Source organism: Notamacropus eugenii, chromosome 5, assembly GCF_028372415.1.
Source record: "Notamacropus eugenii isolate mMacEug1 chromosome 5, mMacEug1.pri_v2, whole genome shotgun sequence".
In the NCBI taxonomy this organism is placed as follows: domain Eukaryota; kingdom Metazoa; phylum Chordata; class Mammalia; order Diprotodontia; family Macropodidae; genus Notamacropus; species Notamacropus eugenii.
Window position 1 is genome coordinate 352,705,191 of NC_092876.1, and position 25,243 is coordinate 352,730,433.

Sequence of the window (25,243 nt, forward strand, 5' to 3'; positions counted from 1 at the left end):
TGGGATTAATATAAATCATGTATTTAGCTTTTAGCAAAGCATTTGATAAAGTTTCTCATGATATTCTCATGAAGAAGATAGAGAGGGTATGGACTAAATGATAGTACAATTGGATCAATTCAAAAATTATGGAGCTGCCAGACCAAAAGTCATAAATGCTTTTATTTTGCTGAAGATTATCTTCAGGAGAGAACCCCAAGAATCTGTACTTGATCCTATTTGTTTAACAGTTTTCAGTCAGTGACTTGGCTTTATCAGTGACTTGAAAATAAAAGTATAGACATAATGCTAGAAAGGATAATGACACAATAGATGACAGAATCAGAATCCAAAAAAAAAAATCTCTGTACAGGCTGGAATATTTGGCTAAATCTATTAAGGTGAATTCTAAAACTCTGTAAGCACAACTAATATAGATTTTTGTATGCATAAATAGATCTGTTTAGTAAAGATGCTTAACCGAGTACATACAAACATATGCTAAATAAACATATACAACTAATGATTTTATGTATGTATATATGCAAGAATATATACATCTATTTAATAAATATAATTCTGTATTTGATTTAGACTGCCAGGTGGTCACAAATATTATTAGGTTTTACTCATACTAAATAATAAGGTATACATATATAAAGAGAGACAGTGAAATATAGAAGCTAACTACATGTCGAATATTTATCTGCATACTAGATATAGATGTATAGATAGTGGAACAGAAGAAGTAATTATAAAACAAGATATGCACATACATTTATGAAAAACACTTGTTGCTAGACAATACAGTGTAGGAGAAAAACAACAAATATTTCATCCATTATTCCAAACAGAGATCTACTGGTCACTTCTTGGCTAGATACTGACACCAAAATGTCTGTCAGTGACCTAAGCCTATGACTTAGTCTTAGTTCCTACCATCTCCTCAGCAAAAGAGGCTCTACTGATCATACCAGTATGTTTCTAGGGTGGGGGAATGGGGGTGGGCAGAGGAGGGAACAAATGGGTCAGGTGAGGTCCATGTAAAAATCTCCTCAGAAAAGTATATTTATTCTTTCTTCTTTGCGTCTCAGTTCGCTATTTAATTGTATCATTCTTTAATTCAAAGTTCTCCCTCATTTCAAAGTAACAAAAAATAAATGTAAAACAACTGTAATAGAAAACTGAACTTTTTTGGTAACTATTTAATTTACAATGAATGATACAAGTAAAATAGTTTTGCTTTGTATTCACTTAGCCTGATGGTCAATATTCACCAAAACTAGCATGAATTTTGATAGAATAGTAACAAAAACTAAACTCTTAATACAAAGTCTCTTGAATTATATCATTAAATCAGAAGGTTCTCTTTTCTACACAATACCACCTTCCTGTTCTTTTGGCTTCTAATTGCCAGAGACAGTTGCTATCAGACAGTGGAAGATGAAATCGTCTCTACACTATGAACTCATAATTTTTTTATTAAAATGGACAAAAATAAATTTAAAAAGGAACTCAACCACAGATATATCTTAAGATATAAATCCCTAGTATATACCAAGGTTTCCTTAGTTTGGATGAAAAGTACCCTATTAGCTGAAAGAGGGCATAACCATCTTCTTCTTCCTTTTCATCCTCCTACCCCCAATGCCTTTTCGCAACAATTCATTTTCCATAGAGAGCAAAAACTTTGAGAAGGGAGCAAAAAGAGATTCCATTCCTCTGGATTTATGTTGGCAGTTAAAAGTGTTGCTAAGCAGGATTTTCCCTGTTCCCTTTTCTTCTAAGATTTGAATTTTCCAGTTGAATTGACTTGGCTGTCAAAAAGTCAAGCTGATTTTTCTTTCCACTGATTAAATTGATAATGGGTTAAATAAAATGCTAAGAACAATTAGGTAGAGTAGATTTTTAAAAACTATTTAATAAGCAAATAAACTTCATAGGAATATGTTGTTTTTTTCCTCTTCCCTTCTGTAAGGAAAATAATGTATAAAATTGTGAATTCCTGTTCCATGAAACATTTCTTTTTACTTACCTGCCATTAGTGCATAACTCACACTTGAAAAAAATTCCGTTCCTCTAATTACTGACTTTTTTTTTTTTAAATTATGGCACAACCATTTTGCTTTACACGGAATCGTTTCGAGCAGCTGATCTTCAAGATAGCTCAGTTCTTCTGTTCATCACTGACCTGTAGTTGGTTCAAAATACAGGGTTACTGCCATTCCACAGCTTGGTGTAAGGCTTTCGTTCTCATGTTTCCAGGGCCTACCCATCACCCTCTGTGGCTCTTACCTTCTACTGGTTGTATACAAGTTACCCTCTCTTATCTTCTCTGCTTTCCCTTCTAATCTTTTCTTCTCCTACTCTCATTGCTTTTCATTCCTATTCTCAGCCTTTCCACCCCCATAACTTCCCTCACTATTACCATCATAATAGCCTAAAACTCCCTATTCTTCAAAATCTTTTTTTATTCAAAATTCCATTCAGATCCTAGCACTTCAGGAAACCTGTCCCAAATAAGTAGAATCTTTTATCAACTCACTCTTTCTACTAATATTAGAAACCAATACACTTCATATAAGGGTGCACATCAGCTTATTGAGAAAATGCATGTGTATATATATATATATATTTATATATATTATGTTCATTACAGGGTATAATGCTTAATGACTGTTAATTATGGGAATGCCTCAGTTATCTGGCATTGTTGGGCAATGAAATCATTCAATAACTAAATTCTTCATAAAACTAAAGCTTACCCATTATAAGACCAAAACTTTGAAAATACAATTTTTAAAAGATCTGTCAAAATCTTTCTGATATATTATATAGTTTCCCACCTAAGTTAATATATATGTACATATATATAAAACAATTAAAACTTTAATTGATGACTCAGATTCATTATGAAATAATAAGATAGGCACACTAGTATACCGTTGGAGCTGTGCATCAGTATAAACATTTTGTAAAATAGTTTAGCATTATGCAAATAAAGTGATTAAGATACCTATATACTTTGACTCAGAGATTCTTCTAGTAGGCATATACCCCAGTGAAGTCATTGATAAGAAGAAATTCTTTAAAATATTTATAAATTAAATATTTATATGCCAAAATATTTAGAGGAAATGCTATAAGGCAAAGCAGATGCCCATCAGTTGGAGAATGGCTGAACAAATTGTGATACATGGATGTAGTGGAATGTTACTCTTCTATAAGAAATGATAAATATAATGAATACCAAAAAGCAGGGAGAGAGTTACAGGATCTGACACAGGGTAAAGTATGCAGAGCTAAAGAAACAATGTGCATATTTTCTATAATGATATAAATGAAAAGAACAAAAACAAAATAATCAAAAATAATTGTTGCAAAAATACAAAAAATAGATTTGGCTTCAAAGAAGAGATATGAGAAGATGTCTTTACCTTACTCCTTTGCAAAAGTGGGAGGACCATGAGTGGGGAACATTGCATTTATTTTCAGACTTTTCAGATGTATTGACTTGCTTTCACTGGGTTTTAATATCTTTTCCTTTCTTTCTTTTTTCTCTCTTTTTTTAAAAAAATATATTACCTGTTATGCTGGATGTTTCTCTTTAGGGGATAAGGGGAGGGATATTGAGGAAAATTCTGGAAATGTGAAAACAAAAAACGTCAATGAAAATTTACACTTCCCCCAAAAAAGGAGGAAAAAAAAAATCAGTTATTATTGTCCACTCTATAATACAGTAAATCCCTTAGGAGCTTTTTGAGAGTATGAGGCAGTTTATCTCTGTGCTAAATGACTCTGGGAAGTCTATGCTTTTTCAATACTTGTGTCTAATTTTTATTGTTTTTCTGTCTCCTCACAGCCAGGCAGTTAGCTGTCATTTTTTGCTACTGACAGTCTGTCTGCTCTTAAGAGACCTTACCTCTACTTTCCTGCTTGTACTGTGCCATGGCTTGGAAACCATCTAACCAAACATATGGACACTCAGTCTTAAATAAGAGTATATAGACAGAGTGAAAGCCTGAGGTTTCTCCTGTGAGTCCAGAATTTGAACTTTAATTCATAGACTTTATTGTGGCTACTTTGAGTAGAGACTTTTTTCCGTTACTACTTTCTCTTACTTACTTCTCTAACTTCTTGGTTATTATTCTACATACTTAAGGCTATATGGAGGATATCCTCTGTAAGGATGGTAGAGACATAAGTGACATTTGGATAAGTGAGATGTTACTGCATTAAATATGCGCTCTGCTAAACCTCTATTGCCACCACTGTCAATAAACATTTTTTTTTTATTATTATGCCTGCATTGTTTAAAGAATTGCTAGGTACTGGGGGAGATAGAAATTTAGAATGAGATGCAGACGTTGTCCTCAACAGCCGCCAATGAACATAGAAATTAAGAAAATGTATCTCTGGAACAGAATTTGGGAAGGGAATTCTATCATCTTTGGGGTTTTATTGTTTGTTGTTGTTAATTTCAATAACAGTGGCCTAGACTTTTGTTTGTAATGTGCAAGCTTCTAGTAGACAGGAACCATTTCACAAGTGTGAGCTATACAACATCTGTCACATCTTGTCTTCTGGGTACATTTCAAATCAAAATAGAATTCACCTTGAATCTTTCATAGAGCTGGTGGGAGAGGGAGCTTGGACATTTAGTTCTTAGCACAGAGTACTTCTCTGAAGAGTGAAGGACTCAGTCATCCATAGGGGCTGGCCTGAGGGGAGTGCTAAATGTGCTGCTGAGGACACCGAGCTGGAATTAAGAGCCAGCCACCCACCACTGTTCTAATCTTGGTAGCTAGAGCCAGCTCTTTGATCCTTGGAGGGTCTCCTGCTGCCTGTTTGCTTTGACCCTCCCCATTGACATTACTCCCACCCTACAGTATAGGACTTGGGAAGGAGGTGGAGAGGAGTGGTGGCTAGGGGTGGGTCGTGAGGGAGATGAACACTGCAGAGCCTTGCCTGTGCCAGGCAGTGAAAGCTACTGAAACAGCATGTGTATAACACTTATGCCAATTCATTAGAGAGTACATTTTATTCTATATATCATTCAACACTCTACTGCAAAAAATTTCCCTTTATTCTGTTTTCTTATTACTTAGGTCATGCATCTATCACTGATATGCAGCTATTTTAAAATCTCGCAAATAAAAGGCTTATTGCTCAGTATTATTGCATATTCTTCCTTCATAAGTGCCTGCATATTCTTGGAACATTTACTTTCTCTTCAGTCTTGATATTTTAAAACTAATTAATCTGTTTGGAATCAACTTTGCCAACTTGATTATAATGTAAATATTTTGTACCTTATATAGCATTTTTCATTTGAAAGTTTCAATAGAGTTTTCAAGTATTCTCTATTTATTCCAGCACACCCCTTGATGAGGCATGTAAATATTATTAAACTCATCGTATGGCTAAGTAAACAGACAGAATATTCGAATAACTTATCCAAGGTCCTACCAGGAATTTCCATTCTATCTACTAGATTTTGGTTTTTAACATCTGCTCAGTGAAATAATCGAAGCATTTTATTTGCATCTTCTTGATAGTCTCAGCCATGTAGCATAGTTTACAAAATGGGAAACTGATATACGAAGTTATTGAAATTGGAACTTAAATCATACAGCAAGGCTGTAAAGCAGCTGATGAAATCTTGGATCTTGGGCCTCTTAGTTCAGTGAACTGACTAAAGGTAGTTTTTCAGCCAAGTCATATTTCTATCTCTAAGTATAGCTCTATTTTCTTATTTGCCACAGTTGAAGAGGTTGGTTATTAATTTACTGGAAAAGTTTTTGTACCCCCCCTTGAAATTTTCAGTTGATATTTGTTAATTCAAGGAAGAAAAGTTAATAGGCTTATCAATGAATAGAATATAATTTAGGGCGGAAAAGCCCTGAACTGCTTCAGCTCCACCCTTAAACTTGAAGTGTGACCTTGGGAACTTCAGTTCTCAGGGCTTCATTTTCCTCAAATACAAAACGAGGGATTTGGACTAGATGATTTCTAAAATGTCTTCCAACTCTGACTTTCTGTGATTCTAGAACTTCCTAACTAAAGATCTGAGGACTTTTTCAGTTAGTCAGGAAAAACAATTAAATAAAGCTGCAGGGAAGTAGGTTTATGTTTGGAGGCAGAGACCCAGGCAAACTGAAATTTTGCTTAGCTTTGCTAAGCTATCCTGACTCATATCTACATCCTGGACCTATTTACATGATGAGAATTATGTGGGCTCCCCGTGCTTCTGTCTGCCGTCAAATAGAATTTTCAATCAAAAATCAATGGTTCTCAAAAAAAAAATTTCTTGGTAACTAGAACAGAGTCCTGTTTTGTTCAAGGTAATTAGGAGGGCACCTAGATGACCCTTTCTGTAAGCCTTCTTCTTTATTCCTTTGTTTTTTGTGGTAGGGATGGTGTTTTGTAGCACATTCTGTCAGTAAAGATCAGCGACTCCCTGCTGCTCCTCTGTCTACTTACACTACTTAAATTACTTCTCTGGCTCCTTAAACCCTTTATCTATCCTGCTCCCAAAATCTACCCTCCAGAAGAAAACCAGCAATAATGATAACAACTAATTAACGTTTGTTTAGCATTTGCTATGTACTGTGTACCATGCTTAGTGTTTTACCATTTCTCCTTTGATTCTCACAACAATCCTGCAAGATAATAACAATAATGACACTAATAATAGTAATCAATAATATCTAACGTTTACGTCACCCTTGCTTGGTGTCATATGTTGTGCTAAGCACTTAACAATTATTATCACGTTGGATCCTCACTACAATCTTGAGAGGTGGGGGCTGTTATTATCCCCATTTTATAGGTGAAGAAACTGAAATAAACAGAAATTAAGTGACTTATCCAGAGTCACCCAGCTAGTAAGTGTCTGGGGCCATCTTTGAATTCAGGTATTCCTGACTCCAAGTCTGCTACTTTATCTACTGCACCACCCAGCTGCTCCTTAGATTAGTCCCTATATTTATACCTCTCTCCTCCTCCCTCCCATAAGTGCTCTGAGCTGTCATGGTGGCACATATCAGATAAACTAATGTTCTAAGGTTTAATGACTGAAAATAATTTATTATGCCTTCCAGAGTTATTTATGTTTTTAAAGAGTACAGCACCTTAGGGCAAATGAATGGACAACTTCATGGGAAAAATGTCACGCAACCACTTAGGTGAGTAGGGTATTGTTGTTAGAAAAGTCTTACCTGTGATGTTCAGATAATAGTCTTTTCTGCTTATGGGTCAGGGCCAGGATTTGACCCTGAATATTTTATACATATCCATGTATATGATCTGAAATGTCTAGATGAGTTTTAAGAGCTATGTTAACATTTGGTAGAGCTAGAAGAAAGGTATTTAGCTGTGTCACCATAAAATATTTTGGCATCTTCCAATGGCCAGGTCTAATTAGAAAACCCATAAAACTGATAATTTTGATATATTCCCCAGTATGTTCTATTGTCCTCCTGATAGATATTCTTTAGCAGTGACTCCTAAAGCTGATATGACTGTATATCAGGTTTTCTCTACTTAACTCAAGCAGTGCCTGAAAATATTCTTAAAACTAAATTCATTCATTCAGTGAATTCATTCAACTCATTCATTCAGTGAATATTGTTATATCCTTCTTGGAAGGGAGACAAATAAGAATAAAAATCTGTCCTGGGACTCACAAAGGTTTAAACTTGGGTGGGAAGTGAAGATATTCACAGATAGCTATGATACACAGTGAAATGGAAATATCAGTATAATGGATTTTTAAGAAATTAATATTTTATTTTTCCAAATTACATGTAAAAACAGTTTTTAACATTCTTTTCTTTACAAATTTTGAGTTCCAAATTCTTTCCTTCCCTTTCCTACCCCCGCTTGAAAGGCAAGCAGTTTTACATGGGTTGGACATGTGTAGTCATGCAATACACATTTCCATGTAAGTCATACTGTGAAAGAGAATACAGGTAAAAAAAATTAAACAAAGAAGAAAAATAAAGTAAAGAAAAAGTATTTTCAATGAACTCTACCAGTTCTTCCTCTGGAAATGCACAGCACCTTTCATAAGTGTAATGGATAGGTTTTTAAACTTGGCTTTGCTTAAACTTGTTTATAGGAATAAGATTTTGCTGGTGGTATGTTTGAATTCATTTTTGCTTTATTATTAGTGAGAATCAGTAAAGTATGTATATAATGTTAATCAATAAGGATTTAGTAAATGACTTAATATGTTCCAAGCACTGGCCAAGAAACTTACATTTTGGGGAATAACATGCATATATACATACATATACACATATAAGTAATATAAATAATGCAACATATTACATAGAAGGTAGTTGGTGGGGAGAAGGTACTAACTTCTGGGGAGTCAGAAAAGGTTTCACGCAGAAGATGGTGCTTAAACTGAGTTTTGAAGGAAGTGAGGACATTAGGAGATGGAATATTCTACGTAAGGAACAATACAAAGGCCATTGGGAGAAATAAAGAACATTTTAAGGGGAGTAATGCATGATGAGTCCAGAAAGGTAGAGTGGGTTCAAGCTGTGAAGGATTTTGAAGGCCAAATAGAGGAGTTTGTATTTGATGCTAGAGATGCTAGGGAGCCACTGGAGTTTAATGAATAGGGAAGTGACCTGGTAACTCTTGTGCTTCAGGAAAATCACTGTGACAATTGTGTTAAAGATGGATTGGAGAGGACAGAAAACTGAAACAGAGAAAATGGTTAGGAAGGTATTGCAAATAGTCCAAGCAAGAGGTAATGAGAGCTTGAACTAATATGGTAGCTTTGTGGATAGAAAGATAGGGATGTGTATAAGAGATTTTTGTGGAAGTACATTCTACAAAAGCTGGCAATTGATTAGCTATGTGGAGTGAGGGAGAGTTAGAAATTGTGGATGACTTCATGTTTGTGAACTTGGGTAACTGAAAAGATGATGGTATCTTTAACAGAAATGGGGAAGTTTGAAAGAAGGATGGATTTGGGGGAGAAGGAGAAAGAGTTGTTTTGGGTATGTTTGAAATGCCTGTGGAGCATGTAGTATGAAATGCACAATTGGTGATGTGGAACTAAAGCTCTGGAGAAAGTCTGGGGCTGGATATATCGATCCAAGAGTCATTTACATAAAGATGATAATTAAACCCATGGGTGCTGATGAGGTGACCAAATGAAGAAATGAAGAGAGAAAAGAGAATCCTGGGCAACATATTTGTTTTATATCCACAAATGGGGGTGTAATATGGATAATTCTACAGCAAAGGAGACTATGCCAGAGCAGTCAGAGATCCAAGAGAGAACAGTGTCAGAAAAACCCAGAGGGGAGAGAGTATCGAAGATGATGGTCAAAAAAGTATGAAATGTTCCAGAAAAAAATTGATAAGGATAAGGATTAAGAAAAGACCATTGTATTTAGCAAATAAGAAAGCATTCCTGTATTTGGAGAGGGCTTTCAGTTGAGGGATGGGCTGAGAAGCCAAAATGCAGAATGTTAATGACTGTTATCAATCACAGACAAATCCACTGGTCTAGCTTTGGATTGTGGCAGTGATACCTTTAATTGTTTCAGCCTCATATCCTATTTGCTTCTTCCCTATATTTCCCCACATTCTTTTGCTCTCTCTCTCTCTCTCCTCTCTAATGACCATTCCTTGCTGCTGCCACTTCTCTTTACTCTCAGTGGGGTGGTTTTCTCCATGTCTCCACTGCTGCTTCTGTTTCATTCTTCTCCATCCATATCATATTTCTTTTTCCCTCTTATTTCTTATCTTTCTTTTTTTTCCTGAGGTTCCTCCCATGCTTCTCAGTTTTACATCAGTTGGACTTGGCCTTGGCACAGTGGCATTTTTATCTTTATATCCTCCCTAGCACAGTGCCTTGTAATGTGGTAGGTGCTTAAGTGATGTCTATTCCCTTTGCTGAATTGAACTGAGGGCCATGATCAACCAGTGGGGGAGCTCTTTTTTTTTTCTTGGTCAGGTCACAGGCAAAATCTTATTCAATTATCTTTATGTTTTTGGATCTTCTCTAGAAGTCCAGCTGTTGCTTATCTTGGTGAGATATACATACATATGTATAGATGCATATGTATGTGTATGTATGTATGTGTACATATATGTTGTGTGTATATATGTATATTTTACTTATTTGTGGGTTTGTGACTCCTCTGGAGGGTTGAAATGATGAAACATCACATAGTTCAGTAACTGAGGCATTACTGGAGAAGAAGAATGTTATAGTGAAAAGAACTATGGCCCAGATGGAAATCAAGACATCTATCTTTGAGTGAGTCCTCTTTCTGCTACTAATAAGACTTTGATCACAGACAATTTTTTTCTCCTTTGGTTTCATTTCCATTATCTCTAAATGATAGTAGGCCTGGTCCAGATGACCCCTGAGGTCCCTTCCAAGCCCTCACATTCTGTGATCTTATAAGTCCAATGGTAAGGTAGCATCTATAGCCAAATGGAAGTGAGTCCCCATGTGCTATGTGGTCTACTCTGCCTTATCCCTTATAACATAATGCGTGGGGAAGTTCTCTGTTCTTACAGCAAGCATTCAGCATTTTTATCCTCTATCCCACACTGTTCTTTCTCATAACAGCCATTTTGTGTCAACCCTTGTCACTAATTTTAAAAAGAGCAACAGAGAGGTTAGGTGGTTTGCCCGCTTCTATAGAACAAACTGGTAACAGAGCTGGCATGCTTAACTTACACCCCTGATTTTCCAGACTTTTCCTCAAGCCCACTGAGTCATGTTGTCTGATTCCCTATCTTTACCCTGCAGCAAACTTTTGCAATCCAGGGGCTATCAGAACCCTTTGAAAATGTGAGTCTGATGTCTGTGTTGGCACTGGTAAGGCCCCCGCAGATAAAATGGAGGAACATATGGCTCCCATCTGAATACAAATTGCCGGACATAACATGGTAATTCAGTTGAGATGTCCTGTATATTGTAAACTGAGAGAGTGTGATTAGAGGTGTTTATAAACGGCAGCTGAATATGACCCTTTCTCCCTCTTTCCCTTTCCCCCCTCCCCGCCCCTGCCAGTTTCCCTTAGCCTGAATCTTAGCCATTGAATGCCCCAGCCTTGCTTTGCTATTTGTTAAAATGGCCAGTGTGAGGAATTATTAATTAAAGCTAACAAATCACCCTGATGAGCTGTGGCCTGGCATGGCTGAAGGTTGATTGGTGAAAGAGTTCTTCTGTGAAGAAAAGACTTTTTGTGCTCCTGGTGCAGCCAGGGACAGATTACTGAATATGCAAGCTAGAAGAGAAATCACAGGACAAGCCAATTGAGTATTTACTGGCAAATAATTGCTCTCTTAAGCTGTGGCTCTCTTCCTAAATTCTTAACATTCCCGAGGGCTAGAAACACAGGAAAAAAAAATGCATCGGTACAGAGTACATTAAAAAAAAATACGTAGACCAATATTTCAGGCTTGTGCAGGTAAGGAGTGCCATGCTGTGATTGTGTGTATGCGTATGTGTGTCTGTGTGTGTACATGTATGTATGTAAAGACTGAGAGGGAACAAAGGAGAGGTAGGGGAAAAGTACAGATTTTTATCAGCTGTTTATATCAGCTTGTTGTTTATTGGAATACTTGCTCTGCATACTTCCAAGTTGACGGAGAACTCAGTTGAAGGAGAACTCAGTTTCATTGCAATTTTTACTGTGAAAGTTAGAGGGGTGAGGATAGACTAGCGCTATGACTGTCAGTCTAAGAATATGTAAATGTTTGTTTCCAATAATAGGTATAAACTTTCTGCAGATATATTTGAGTTTATCTATGTGTATATATTTGTGAAATGATTTTAGAGTCCTTCGTTATTCCTGACATTGTTAATTATGTCCCATCTCAGTACTGCCCAAAACACATGTGGGTTCAACTATCATATTTATTTTTAAAAGTAAACACTGTTTTACATCAGCACTGAAGCTGGCCTCATGTAACAATTCAAAAAGGTTTTTAACTTTTAGGAGAGTTGCTTGAACCACAGGCTTCTATAATACTAACTAATGTGTGCTTATTGTCAGTTGTCTTGTCTTAAGTAATATCCTCATAAAATGACATTTTAAAATGTTCATCAGATGATTGAAATTTATGAACGTTCAGACACGGGGAGATGGCTTTAGGGGATTTTTCAAACTAATAAAGTTTTGTTTCATGCAAAAATAATTCAGGCATTGAGACTTTAAAATATTTGCTGATACAGATAACTAGAGTTAAGAGCATTTCTGTGGTATATACATATACTAAGCATGCATTGGTTATGAATATTCTACACACACTTGGAAAGGATAAAATATACATATTCTTTTTTAGACAAAAGCATTCTTTAATTGAGAATAATTGGCTGATGAAGCAGTATTTTAAAATAACTGAATAATTTGGAATTTAAACAAAAGAACAAACACAATTTAAGCTAAATTAACTAATGATTGTAAGGTGCTTAATTTAAAAAAAAACAGCTACATGATAGTAATAATAGAAATAATAATAATAATGAAAATTCTGGCAACCACATAGAAGTTAATTAAAAGTCAGATGATTCTTTCATTGAATCTTTGCAGGATCATATTGATTGGTATTTTTTTCCTGTTGTGTTACATTTTACAGCATAAAATAGCTTATAATTTTATATTAAATCTAATAATGGAATCACATATCAAAAGAATTGAGGGAATCGTATTTAATCTCCATTGGGTCAAAATCCAGCCTTTTATTCCCAGATGCAGCTTCTCTAGAATCAGCAGAAGTTGCTTGTGAGTTCCAAGGGCAGAATTTGGTCCATTATTTTGAAATAGCAAATGGGGGCACTTAAAGCATATGTTCGGCAACTAAACCATCTGCTTTCATTATTATGAATACCAAAGAATTATGTGGACTTGGAAAGGCTCAAAAAAATGGAACCAGAATTCTGTGACAGATATTTTTTAAATTCCAATTTGCTACTTTGTATTATAAAAGTCTTTTAGGGTTACCCTTGTTAGTGGTATCTTTTCTGAGTTCTGTGGGGGCTTTTTTTAAGCTTATAGATGCATGAAAAAATCATGGTTGGTATACTTTAGTGTGTCACCCACTAAGCTGCACTGGCCATAAGGGTATGTCAGATCTCGAGTTACTGATTCAATCTAGTGACCTAAAATATCTCTTCATAAAACGAGTTTTGATTGTCTTGACATCAGTGAAACTTATGGTGAACCAGAGAAACACTATAAAATGGTGACTATTGGAACAAAAATGAGGTCCAGCTGCTGGCTTCTGGACCATCTACAAATGAGTTGCTAGAGACATGCGGAGGCCAGACTAAAGTGCACTTCTGTAGTCCAGCTGTGATGTAATGGAAGCATGAATAAGCTATTGGTTGCCCATGCTGGAAAAAAACAGGCACAACTTGGCAGTATTCCCAGGGTGGTACTATAACCCTTTGGTGATTTGAAGGATATGAGATTCAGAAATTAATGCAAGACCAAGAATCACATTAAGGTCCCACACATAATATTCCTTCAGCACAGAGTGGTCATATAACTACAGATCACTATGAGTATCATCATTAAGAAGATGCCTGGTGCCCAGGTAGAGCTCTTCAGATTTATCAGAATTTTGTTAGAGGCAATTTGAGAATTAGCCAGGTCATAACAAACAGAAACTGGACTAAATTCTTGATCTAAAAAGTAAGCAATCAGTAGTATGATGATGACATGTCATATGGTCTTGCTCAAAGTATGGTGAATAAACTTCATAAGACAAATGATAACAGTGAAAATAAAATGATAGGGTGTGCAAAGTAGAAGGCAAAAGATAAAAAAATATTCTATTACCCCCCCCAAAAAAAGTGTTCAAAAGTGTACTTATTGAATACCTTATCGCAAAACTTATTTTTTCAGTCTAGAAACTAAGAAACTAAAAATGATGATCTTAAAATATCTAAACTAGATCAAAAATGAAGTAACAGTCTCATATTCAAAACTTTGATGTCCTAGTCTCACATAAATCTCCCCATGTTGTGCTGACTCAATGCCATGCACAAGCAGATTCATATGAAACTGAGACATCAAGGCTTTAAATGTGAGACCAATATTTCTTCATACTTCCTAATTTGTTACTTAATTTAATGGTTAGGGCATTGCAGGTGATGGGATTAAGAAGAGGTTTTTCAGTTGTAAGAGAAGGAGAAGATGTGGAATGACAATACACTGATCAGATCAGGGAATTTTAGTGTTCACAAACAAGGAAGTAGTAGTACACTTGTGTGTGATGGAAAGATCAAGGGTATAACTCTTGGGTAGCTGAGGTAGGGTGGAGTATGTCATGTGAAATAAGTAAGTTGAAGAGCTGAGGGCTAATGGTATATGAGGATATATCAGCATGTAAATTGGAGTCTCCTTATATAAGTGCCAGAACTGAGGAGGAAAGACTATAGGCCAGGTCAGAATTCATTAAGAATAGAAATGTAGCCTCTGTAGACAATAGCTACCATCATTTTGATTGAGTGATAGATATGCATTTGAGTGATCCTTAAAGGAGAGATTGCAGAATAATGATGGTGGAGCTTGGAAGTGGCAATGGTGAACAAAGAGTATTGCAGCTCCCCTACTTTGACTAGTAAGTCAGGGGAATGGCCTTATGGTGGCAAGACAAAGGTTTTATACCTCCTTAGCTGAATCACTGCCCCACTCACCACAGCAGCTTTCTCAAGCCTTTTTATTTCTCCTCAAATCTCCCATAACTTCCTCTTTCCCTACCTCTCAAGTGAGAACCTTCTATTTCAGTTAAAAAAGGAGCTATTTGCAAAGAGCTTCCTTTTCTCCCTTCCTCCTTTTTTGATAACACTCAGATACCGTCTGCCATTTTCTTCTCCCTTGTTCCCTTCTGCCATGAAGAGGTGGCCATTCTCCTTGTCTGTATCCAGAAACTATACCATTCCACCTTGTCTTCAGCGCATTGCTTCCTCCCTCATCCCTCCTTTCATTTAATTTTGATCTCTCCCTGTCTGTTGGGTACTATAAACTTAGCCATGTCTCCCCTATTTCAAAAATCTTTCACTTGCTTAGTCTATCCCCACTAGCTACCGTCCCATATCTCTTCTCCATTTTGTAACTAAACTCCTTAAAAAAACAGTCTGTAATCAGTGCTTCTACTTCCTTTCCTCTCAGTCTCTTGTCTACATCCTAATTCATTTCTCTCTTTTTTATCCTTTTCATCCATTTGACCTAAAATGCTATCTTCAATGTTACAAATAATCTCTTAGTTGCCAAATTTAATGGTTTTTTTCTCAGTCATTCTTCTTGACCTTTCTGCACTCTTCTACTCTGTCAATCTCCCTCATATCTTTGATACTCCTTTTCTAGATTTCTATGACACTCCTCTTTCCTATTTCTTCTCTTCCTTATCTGACAACTTCTTCATCCAGGTCACACTTGCTAGCTATACATGTGCCAGAGGACTCTAATTTTAACATTCTATAATTCTCCTTTGTGATAGAAAATTTGTAGTTATTTACCTATATGTTTTTGTCACGTTTCATATTGTTTTTATTTGTTTTTTTCCCCCAACTAAACTCTAAATTTCTTGAGGGCAGAGGACACATATGCTTTTCTTTAGTTAACTGAGGATTCCTTTTCATTACCAACTAGGTTCAGTGCAAGAGAATTTTCAAACTAGGTTTCTATCCTTGAGGAGTCAGCATTCTAGTCAGTAGGATAAAACTTCTACACATATATAAAAATGAAGCAACATAGATATGATTAATTACCTTTTGTATGCACCACTTAATATTAATCCTGCTTTCTCAGGCCATAGTGATGTCTCTATTTCATCCACGAAGAAGAGGGAAACATACAAGTACATGTTCCTTTGGCCATAAGATTCATTCTATATAACTCAATTACTACTGGGAAAAAAATAAGTATTTCAAAGAATATTTAATTATAGAATGTCAGAGCTGAAAAGGGCATTAGAGATTATCTCATTTTATAGATGAGGACAATAAGGTCCAGATATGTGAGGTGACTTAACCCAACCTCACACCACTTGTTAGGGACAGAACCAGGACTAAAAATGTGGTCTTGTGACTGACTACCTCTCCAGGACTCTTTACCCTATACCCAGATTGTCCCAGCACACAGTTTTGTTGATTGTGGGTCAATATTTCTTCTTTGCATGTGAAAGAGAACTGAGATTTATAGCTAAATATTAGAGGTGATGTGGCATAATGGATAATAACTACAGATTGTTTTTCTTGTTCTAGACAGAAATGGTAATGAAAGCTGCTATTACAAACCTCTCACATTACACTTTTTTTAGCCACTTGGAAGGTCATCTAGATTTGTGTTATTCAGAAAATAATTCAAGCTCAACAAATAATTGTTTTCTACTTACTGTTGTTTCCCTCCTTGCTGCTAGTGTTACTAGGAAGGACGAGGAAAATATTTTTACTCAAAAATTTCTTCTGATAAATACTTGAAAATATGTGTCTATTCCTATTTGATACATTGGGAGAGGATCTGGATATGGATTTATGCTATTTAGCATGCTAAATTAATAAAGACTATAAGCAAAACATTGATCTGGATATTTCATTAGAAGCTCAAGCACTATTTTTTCATTTTTCTTTTAGTTTCTTTTTTTAGATAATGAAGAAGTAATGGAACAATAGAAATTTGATTATTGATGGTAGTTGAGGGATATTTTGACAACATTTTGCAATAACACCAGGAAAACACAAAGATTTGCCTTTTAAAGGTGTTTTCATAAAGACATTGATTCCAGGCATGCTAATTGAATGAAATACTCACATAATATTCACAGTAATTCACATAAACTAGAACTGACCTGATTTTGTGAGATACTGTAATAAAGATATTGTAATCTTATTTGGGATTAATGGAACTGAAAAACCTGGACCCCATTCCTATCTAACAGACTTCTAAGTCCTACTGGAGAAGTGAATTACTTTGGTCAACTGCAATATGAATCAGGATACATGTAGGTTGACCCTCAGTTTCAGTAGAGGAATGCTTGGAAACTTTAAATATTAGAATGGTTTTCTGAAAGTTAGAGTGGTAGCTGCATATGGAATATGGCTGCAAAGAATCACAATATAAAAATAGTTCATTGCTAAATTCTGAATTCTGTTAATATCACAAACAGTAGGATGTGATACACAAATGAATTTGTGATGACAGTTGAGTCGCAAGCTGCCTGGGTTTTTTTTTATTATTATTATTCAAAGCTTCCCATATTTGGCTTTATATTTTCCTATGTCTTGATTTAACCCATCAATATTTGCATTTTCTACACTTAGTAACAGTGTTGTGCCTGAATGGTTCATTCTTCCTAAGAATTGTGTTCACAGTGCTTCTGCTCCTAGGAATCCTGCTGATGTTTGCCTTTGCAGTGATATCTGGACTTGCGCATAGTCTTACAGGATTCCTTCTAACACTTTATTCAACTATTCCTTAAATGCTTCTGCTTGTTTTTTTCAAGTGAATTTTCTGCAATTCTTCTGAATTCTCTCCAGTCTTAATTCTTTAGTAGGATATCAAGATGAAGTTCTTTTCTACTTTCTTCTGGCAACTTTCATTTTTTTTAAGGTCTTTATTTTTTTCCAGTATTTTTATACTTGCAGTTCTAAGTGTATCTCTGACACTCCTCTAATATCTAAGGTTCTAATTTTCTTTTAATTTTTTTCTTTAAATTTAATCAACACCAAAAAAAATTTTCATATACAAATTGAAAAGACAAGAGTTGACTATGAATTTCTCTTGAGTAGTGTTTGTTTTTTGAGTATTTGATAAATAAATTTTGCTTTTAAAACTGCCCTACTTTTCTGTTTCCTTCTGAACTTTTTGTTCTCTGCTATGCGTTTAAAAAAATGCTTCAGTGACTTTCTTTTCTTTTTTTTATTGCCAATACTATCACAAACTCCCCCTTCCTTCCAAATCTTTCCCCCAAAGGGAGAAAAAAAGAAAAAAAGAAAAGAAAAACACAATCCTTTAAAAAAAATAGTATAGTCAACCAAAACAAACCCACACATTTGCTATGTCCAATTGTCTGTCTCCTGCAGGCTGCCCCTTGAGTCCCTGTGTCTTCTGAAGCAGTGGTGTCAAACTCAGATAGAAATTGGAACCTCATGGGAGCAAAGTGACTTAGAAAACCACAGGCTAACATTGTACGTGTTATTCTGTTACCTGCCATCTATTCTATTTTTGTTTGTTAAATATTTCCCAGTTAACAGTTTAATCTGTTTGGAAGCACTCAGGAGCACGTGGTCTGTCTGACGTCTGCTTTGAAGTAGCCATTGATTTGTTACATTGATCAGAGTTCTTAAGTCTTTCAGAGTTACTTCTCTTGACTATGTTGTTCTTACTGTATGACGTTCCCTTGCTCTGCTCACTTTAATCAGCTTCAGTTTATATTGGTATTCTCTGGTCTCTCTGAAATAATTTCTTTTTATCATTTCTTACAGAGCAATTATATTACATTACCTCCATATGCATGATCTAACTTTCTAAGTGTTCATTCACAACTAGTATGGTGGCACTCTTGTAATGCTGGTGTGATGTAGGAATTATTCCTATGGTGTGGGCTAGATGTGTTCTTTCAAGCTTTATGGAGAGGGGGAAATGAAGTGTCATCAATGAATCTGTGGTATAAACAAACCCTTGTCATAACCAGCTGGGTTAAAATGAAGCTCTCCTTATACTATTATTATCTAATTTTAATCTGGTTTATAGACTGGAGTAATTGACTTGCTAGTAGTGACAACCACATAGATGTAGCCCTCTTCTTTTAGAATTCCCTTTTGGTCTCAGTAGACTTTTTTTAGATGCTGTGAAGCAACTGGAATGTATGGCCTAGTCACTTCCAAATGTACTAAAGCCTCCTGTGGCCCTGTTCCACTTTCCTAAGCCTGATATCAGCTGTTGGCCCCAGGCAGAAGAATCCAGCTGTCAGTCATTAATGCCTCACCCCCCAAAAGAGTTTTCACAGCCTCATTACCATAATTATAATGTCCAGTATTTTTACTTTAATAGTTCAAAATATCTGATTTCAGTGGTATGGCTACTCCCTTCACCCATGTAGATCATCTTCATGAGCTAGTATGGCCAAAATACTTCATCACCTGGTATCCAACCTTCTGAGCATGAGCCTCTCTGAATTTAGTTAATCTAATAATCATGCAAGAGACATCAAGTCCATCCACAAAGCCTTTACAACTTGATTGGCTCAGCCAGAGAATACCTTCTTCTGACGTTGCTTTTTAGAACATGGTAGAGGAAATTAGTGGGAGGTGATTTTTATAAATCATATACTACAGGTACTTTTTAAATTGTAGGTGATAATTTAAAGCTGAAAGAGTCCATTGAGATCATGGAATGATAAACTTACAGTTAGGAGGCCACTCATTACAATTCTCTCATTTCATAAACAAGGCAGCTAGGTGGCTCGGTGGATAAATTGCTGGGTCTGGAGTCAGGAAGACCTGAGTTAATCCAGTTTCTGACATTGACTAACTGTGTGACCTTGGACAAGTCCCTTAAAACTTCTGTTTGCCTTAATCTACTAGAAGAGGAAATGGCAAACCACTGCGGTATCCTTGCCAAGAAAACCCCTGAACAACAACATTTAATAAATGAGCAAACTGAGGCCTTGGGAAATTAAGTGATTCCTTCAAGAAATCTTGCAAAATCTGACACTAGAACCAGCACACAGTTTCCTGTGACTGAGTGCCTAAGGCATGAATCTACATATGACTCTTGTGAAGTACATAGAGGATTACTCATGTACCATTTTACAGAAAGAGTAACCTAGAGTGGGTAAGTGATCCACCCATCAATGTCATTTGACGTATGGCCAGGTGAGGAAATGCTTGACTCACAGAAAGCCCAATTGCAGGAGCACTGTTGCTGCTACTTCTGTCATTTTAAGCTGCTAAATGAACCAGCCTACACGCTGGGCAACTGCATGGTACAGTTAAAAAAAAAAAAAAAAGCACTTACCCTGGAGTCAGGAAGGCCTGAGTTCAAATTTGATCTCAGACACTTAATAGCTGCATAACCCAGGGCAAGTCACTCAACCTCCCTTTGCCCCCCTGGACTTACCTGTGAGATAAGGATAACAGTAGCACCTACACCCCAGGGTTGTTGTGAGGATCAAATGAGATAGGAATTGTAAAACACTTGACACAGTGCCATGGTAAACTAAGTATTGTTGTTATCATCCTTCTTTTTTCTTTTCATTATTATTACTGCTATTATTACATCCCTAGCACTGGGAACTTAGGGAGGCATCAATGTCTAGGCCTTAGGGATTCCTGTTAGCTTGTCAACACCATGATAAAATTAATTCTAGGTATTTAAGAAAAGAGAATAAAAGATTGCTTCCTGAAGCTACACCCTACATTCTACAGTAGCTTCAGGAAGCAATCTTTTATTCTCTTTTCTACTACTACTGTAGAATGTAGGGTGTAGCGTGCTCCCCACTCTTTTGGTACCCTCAGTTTCGCGTCCTTGCCATTATAAGTGCTCACCTATTCTCTCTTACTGCTCTCCCCTGACATGTCCACTTTCTTTTTGTCCAGCTCAAGCAGCCTCAGGTTTTGAGGATCCACACCTGTGGTAGTTGCTCATTAATTATTTTAAAATTTTAAAGTGAAGTTAATATTTCTCTATTCAACATTTGAAAGATGTATAAAATTAAAATAGTCTATTTGTCAAAAAGTTATGGTAAAACTCCACTGCCAAAAGCAGTTCCTTTCAAAAATAGTCATATTTTTTTATCAAGGTGAATGCCTACAAGTCACAATCTTAACTCACTTTTTTTCATTCCAAAGTCCTTACAAGTTTTCATATCTTCCAGTTAAGTGTTTTAACTGGAAAGTAGGAGTGAAAATTAACTGCTGCAGAAGATTAGCGTTAGAAAAATGATTTATCACAAATCTATTCAAACTGGGCTTCCCTTTCACCCCCTTACTAGAGCTAAACCTGGTGGTTTCCCTAGACACAAGATTTTAGAAAGATTTGAAAATTGATGAGCATTTTATTAGGAAAGATATGGAGGAAGAATTCAACAGTTCAAGTGTCCCTGCTCTTACTCCTTTTGAATTGCTGGGCTCAGAAAATGGCTTCCTTTTTTGGTAGCCCTTTATCCTGTACTTGATGTTAATTTTGATATCACATGCTAGTAACTCTTGTGAAATGGACTGAAGCCTTAAGTGTCTTTCTGTGTTCTATTCTGTTAATGTCAGAAACAGTGGGATGTGAAGCAAATGAAATGATGACAGTTGAATCCCAAACTGGTGATTTTTAAAATTATCATTTCCCATATTTGGTTTTATGTTTTCCCATGTCAATTTAAAACAGCTTAAATATATTCTAAATATATTTAATTTAGCTTAATTAAATATGTTTAAATATCTAAAATGTTTATATTAATTACATGTAATTAAACATGTTTAAAGTATATGATTATATGTTATATGATTATGTATAATTAAATATATTTGAACATATTTAAAATATAAAGACCTATCTTAAGTATATTTTAAATATGCACTCTGGTTACAGACTCTTTAATTCTGCATAGAAGTGCACAGTATCTGACATGTAATAGTTGCTTAATAAATGTTTATTGATTGATTATTCTTCTAAGTTATTTTAATATCTATGCTTACTATGATTTTTAAAAGAATAATTTAAAGCTAGCAATAATTTTCTCACAAGTAAGAACATTTTAAGAAAATGAATTGAAGTATAACTGGCAACTAATTTTTAAACATAGTTATGGCCATTTCAAGTCATCGGATACATGAACTTCAGGAAATCAATAAAAAGAAAGGGAAAAAAAACCTCGGGCTATCACAGGTAGAAATTCGGAAGACTTCAGATTGAATCCCTTTCTATGTGCCTGTTATCACATTTCAGTGAAAGGTGTTGAAAAATCTGCCAACTCAGACTAGAACGAAGTGTCCAGACAAGCAGGTCTGTAAATAATTAAAAGAATAAAACTAAAGTAGGAAAGTAGCAGTGAAAAAAAACCCCAGAAATGAAAAATTAAGCTCTTCAAATGTTATGTGTTTATGAGCAGTAGGTAACCCAGGAAAAGAAACAACTTTTTCTTCAAATAGAAGTTACCTTCCATCCCTTGCTAATGAAATAAGGAAATAATAATGAAAACCCTTTGAATAGAAATGGTGGGAATAATATTGTTCCAAAGGGGCTTCAGCAAGGTGTCCAGTTGCTTAAGGGAGTCTGATCAGTATGTCCTTATTTCTAGAACTGAGTAAACCAAATCAGGATGAATGACACTGGGTTTAATAGTTAACTTTCAAAACTAGGAGCAGGGAGATGCTTTTATACCGCAGCCCCAGAGCTTGTTCCGATCTCATTACTAATGTCTCTTCTAAGAACATCCACACTGCCTTCCGGGAAGCCAGGCCTTTGGTTGAACCCTGAAGATAGAAATATAATCTCTTCTAGCCTCTCCTTCGATTCAGGTAGATTGAAACACACTCTGTAAACATAAAGTATTATTATATTATTATTTTATTATTCTTTTCTTACTCTTATAATTATCTACATCCATTTTTGCTCTAGAAATGGGTGAACAATTTTGTGAATATGTGGAGTCCCTGTTAGTAACTTTGAATAGCATTATTCTTTAAGTTCCACCCAGAAAATGAATTCAGTTACTTTGCATTTGATTTCTTCTATTGAAAGGCTTGAAACATAAAGATGTAGTGTTCCCCTCAGGTGGAATGGCAAAGTACAGAAGAGAAACAATGACTAGCTGCCAACAAGGGACAATGAGGAGACTCAGTCATCAAATCATAAAATCCTGGGAGGTTAGAGCTAGAAGGTGTCTTAGAGAGAACTTGTCCAGTGCCCTCACTTTACTGATGAGGAAACAGAGCTAGCCACTGCTCAAAGTTAGGCTGTTAGATAACTAGTGATGGGTCCGCAGCTCGAGCCCCTTTGGCTGTATCTCAAAGTTCAGTTCAGAAGTTCCATTTTCCCGACTTGGCTGGTGATCTTGTTTTCATCATAGCAGTCCTCACAGATTGCCAAAATACTATCCTTCCTCATCTTCCCAGAAAAATAGAGTAATCTGTGAATGAGGCAGTAGCATTCCTAATCTATAGGCCTTGCATTGTTTATTTAAATCAGATTCAGACCAAGAAAAGTGAGGACAAGTGCAAGGAAAGTAACAGCTTTATTGAATTCTTATTAGGGGGGTGGAAACTCCAGATTGAAATGGTGTCAATGCCACTTCCAAAAAAGCAAACCAAATCAGGATTTAACTGTGTGTATATATTTTGGGGGATAGCCAAACATCAATATTCTGCTTTGGCTAGACCTCAACATAGTTGTCACTGCTCTTTCCTATGATGCCTTTGTTGTCACTGTGCGTGGCTCCATAAACTTGAGTCTTAATGGAATTAACTCTTTCTCAGTTAGATGTGTCCTTAGCTCTTTTCCCATTTCCACTGCCTTTTTGCATTCAATCATTGCTTCACGAATGACAGGCTTGTGATTTTCTCTGTCTGCTCAAGTGAGCAGACAGTAACAGGTTGTGAGCACAGTTTCTCCAGCGTTGTTGAAAGATTAGATATATCACAATGTACATACGAATTGACCTGTAAAAATGCAAATTCTATTCTTTCCTCTACCTTAACTATTGCTATGGCACCTGAGCACTTTTATTTTTATTATTGTTACAGTTTATCACTTGATCATTTTAAAGTGTTTTTTTTGTTTTCGTTTTCGTTTGGGGTTTTTGGTTTTTTTGCAAACAGAGAATATTATGATCAGCCCATTCTCTTAAGCTTTGTTTTTCTGAACCCTTGCATGGAAGAAGTGTCAGGCATCTTAATAGTTATTTCAGACAAATTATAGTAAAAATAAAGACAGAATGTAGTTGATGGGAAATGAGAATAGTGTGGAAGGGTGGGGGGACTGGGCCAAACCAGATCAATTCTCATCAGGTACTTGCTTGTATATAGACAGTATCAGTGTTAATTTGCAATATCTTTTCATAGTATTGCAGAAACAAATATATGAGCATGAAAACTAAGTAATCAATCAATAAGAATTTATTAAGCACTCATTATGCGCCAGCTATTGTCCTAGGTGCCAGGAACACAAATGCAAAGAATGAAACAACCCCACTCACAAAGAGCTTGTATTCTAATGAGACGAGATAATGAGGACCTATGCAAATATAAACAGCATAGACAGGAAGAGAATAATTACAATGGAGTTAAACATAAGGAAGAAATAAAATAAGCAATTTTATTTGTTTTGTGTATTTCAACTACTGGACCACTCAGAAACAGGGCACTAAGAAAAGGAACATTGACATCACAGGTAGAGGGGTCCGAACACTTCTTTGGAACCTCCTTTCTGGAGAAGGTGTATGATGTCTTACTGCCACCCAGGCTGCTTTAGCCCTGAATTAGAGAAGTCAGCCCATTTTGAAATCCAGAAATCTCCTTTTGTCTTTTTGGAGTTGTGAGGGATATAAACTTGTTTATAAAGAGTTTCATCGTGAACACAGATAAGAATGTGTGGTTGGTATTTTACAGTTTTATTAAAGTAGCATCGAGTCCGCCTCAACATTCTAGTTTAGTATCTCTTAGTATCTTTCAGATTCTAAGACTAATTATATGACCTTTCTGTGACTACACCTGCAAAGTGGAGGAAAGAAGCCATAATCCAACTAATCTGAGGGGGTAGAAAAATTCAATTTTACCCTGCCTTAGAGAATCATTTTTAGCATTTTAACAGGTTCACAGAGACCTTTGGGGTTCTATTTGTCTGAATAAATTTCTTCAGATCTTTATTTTACTTTGCCCTTACCGACAGCATAGACATATCCTGTGATTACCTTGAAGCCCTAAGTGAAACAGAAAAAAGCCTGGTATTTTGTGAACCTTAATATCCAATAATCTGTCTTTGTTTTTCCAGTTAGATTTAATGGTCAGGTTACGATGACATTATCATAATTCTCACTTACTGATACTAGTCATTTAACATTTTTGGCCCCTTTCTTCCCTGGGAGTTTGTGTTAGAAGAGGAGGAAAGGACAATGATTTTCTACTATATGCCTTTAAGATGTGAAGCTGGTTCTTCTTGGTGTAAGTGTGAGTGTAAGCTTGTGTGTCATTGGAGGTCTGTGACCAGAATCTGACTGACTATTTTAAATTTATGATTACCTGTATATGTAGCATTGCTTCAGATGTAAGTGTTGGAAA

At 35.9% G+C, this 25,243-nt stretch overlaps 1 protein-coding gene across 43 annotated transcripts in view; it reads left to right on the forward strand.

The window, feature by feature from the left end:
- ZBTB20 (zinc finger and BTB domain containing 20) overlaps positions 1 to 25,243 on the forward strand; it is a 1,002,935-nt gene that overhangs the window by 439,999 nt on the left and 537,693 nt on the right. Inside the window, exon 1 of one of the 43 annotated variants that reach the window (XM_072616781.1) lies at positions 11,439 to 22,486. The exons of the other annotated variants lie outside the window; for them this stretch is intronic. The gene's annotated coding sequence lies outside the window, so the exon portion shown is untranslated. Of the gene's footprint in view, positions 1 to 11,438; positions 22,487 to 25,243 lie in introns of those variants that run through there. 43 annotated transcript variants of the gene reach the window in all.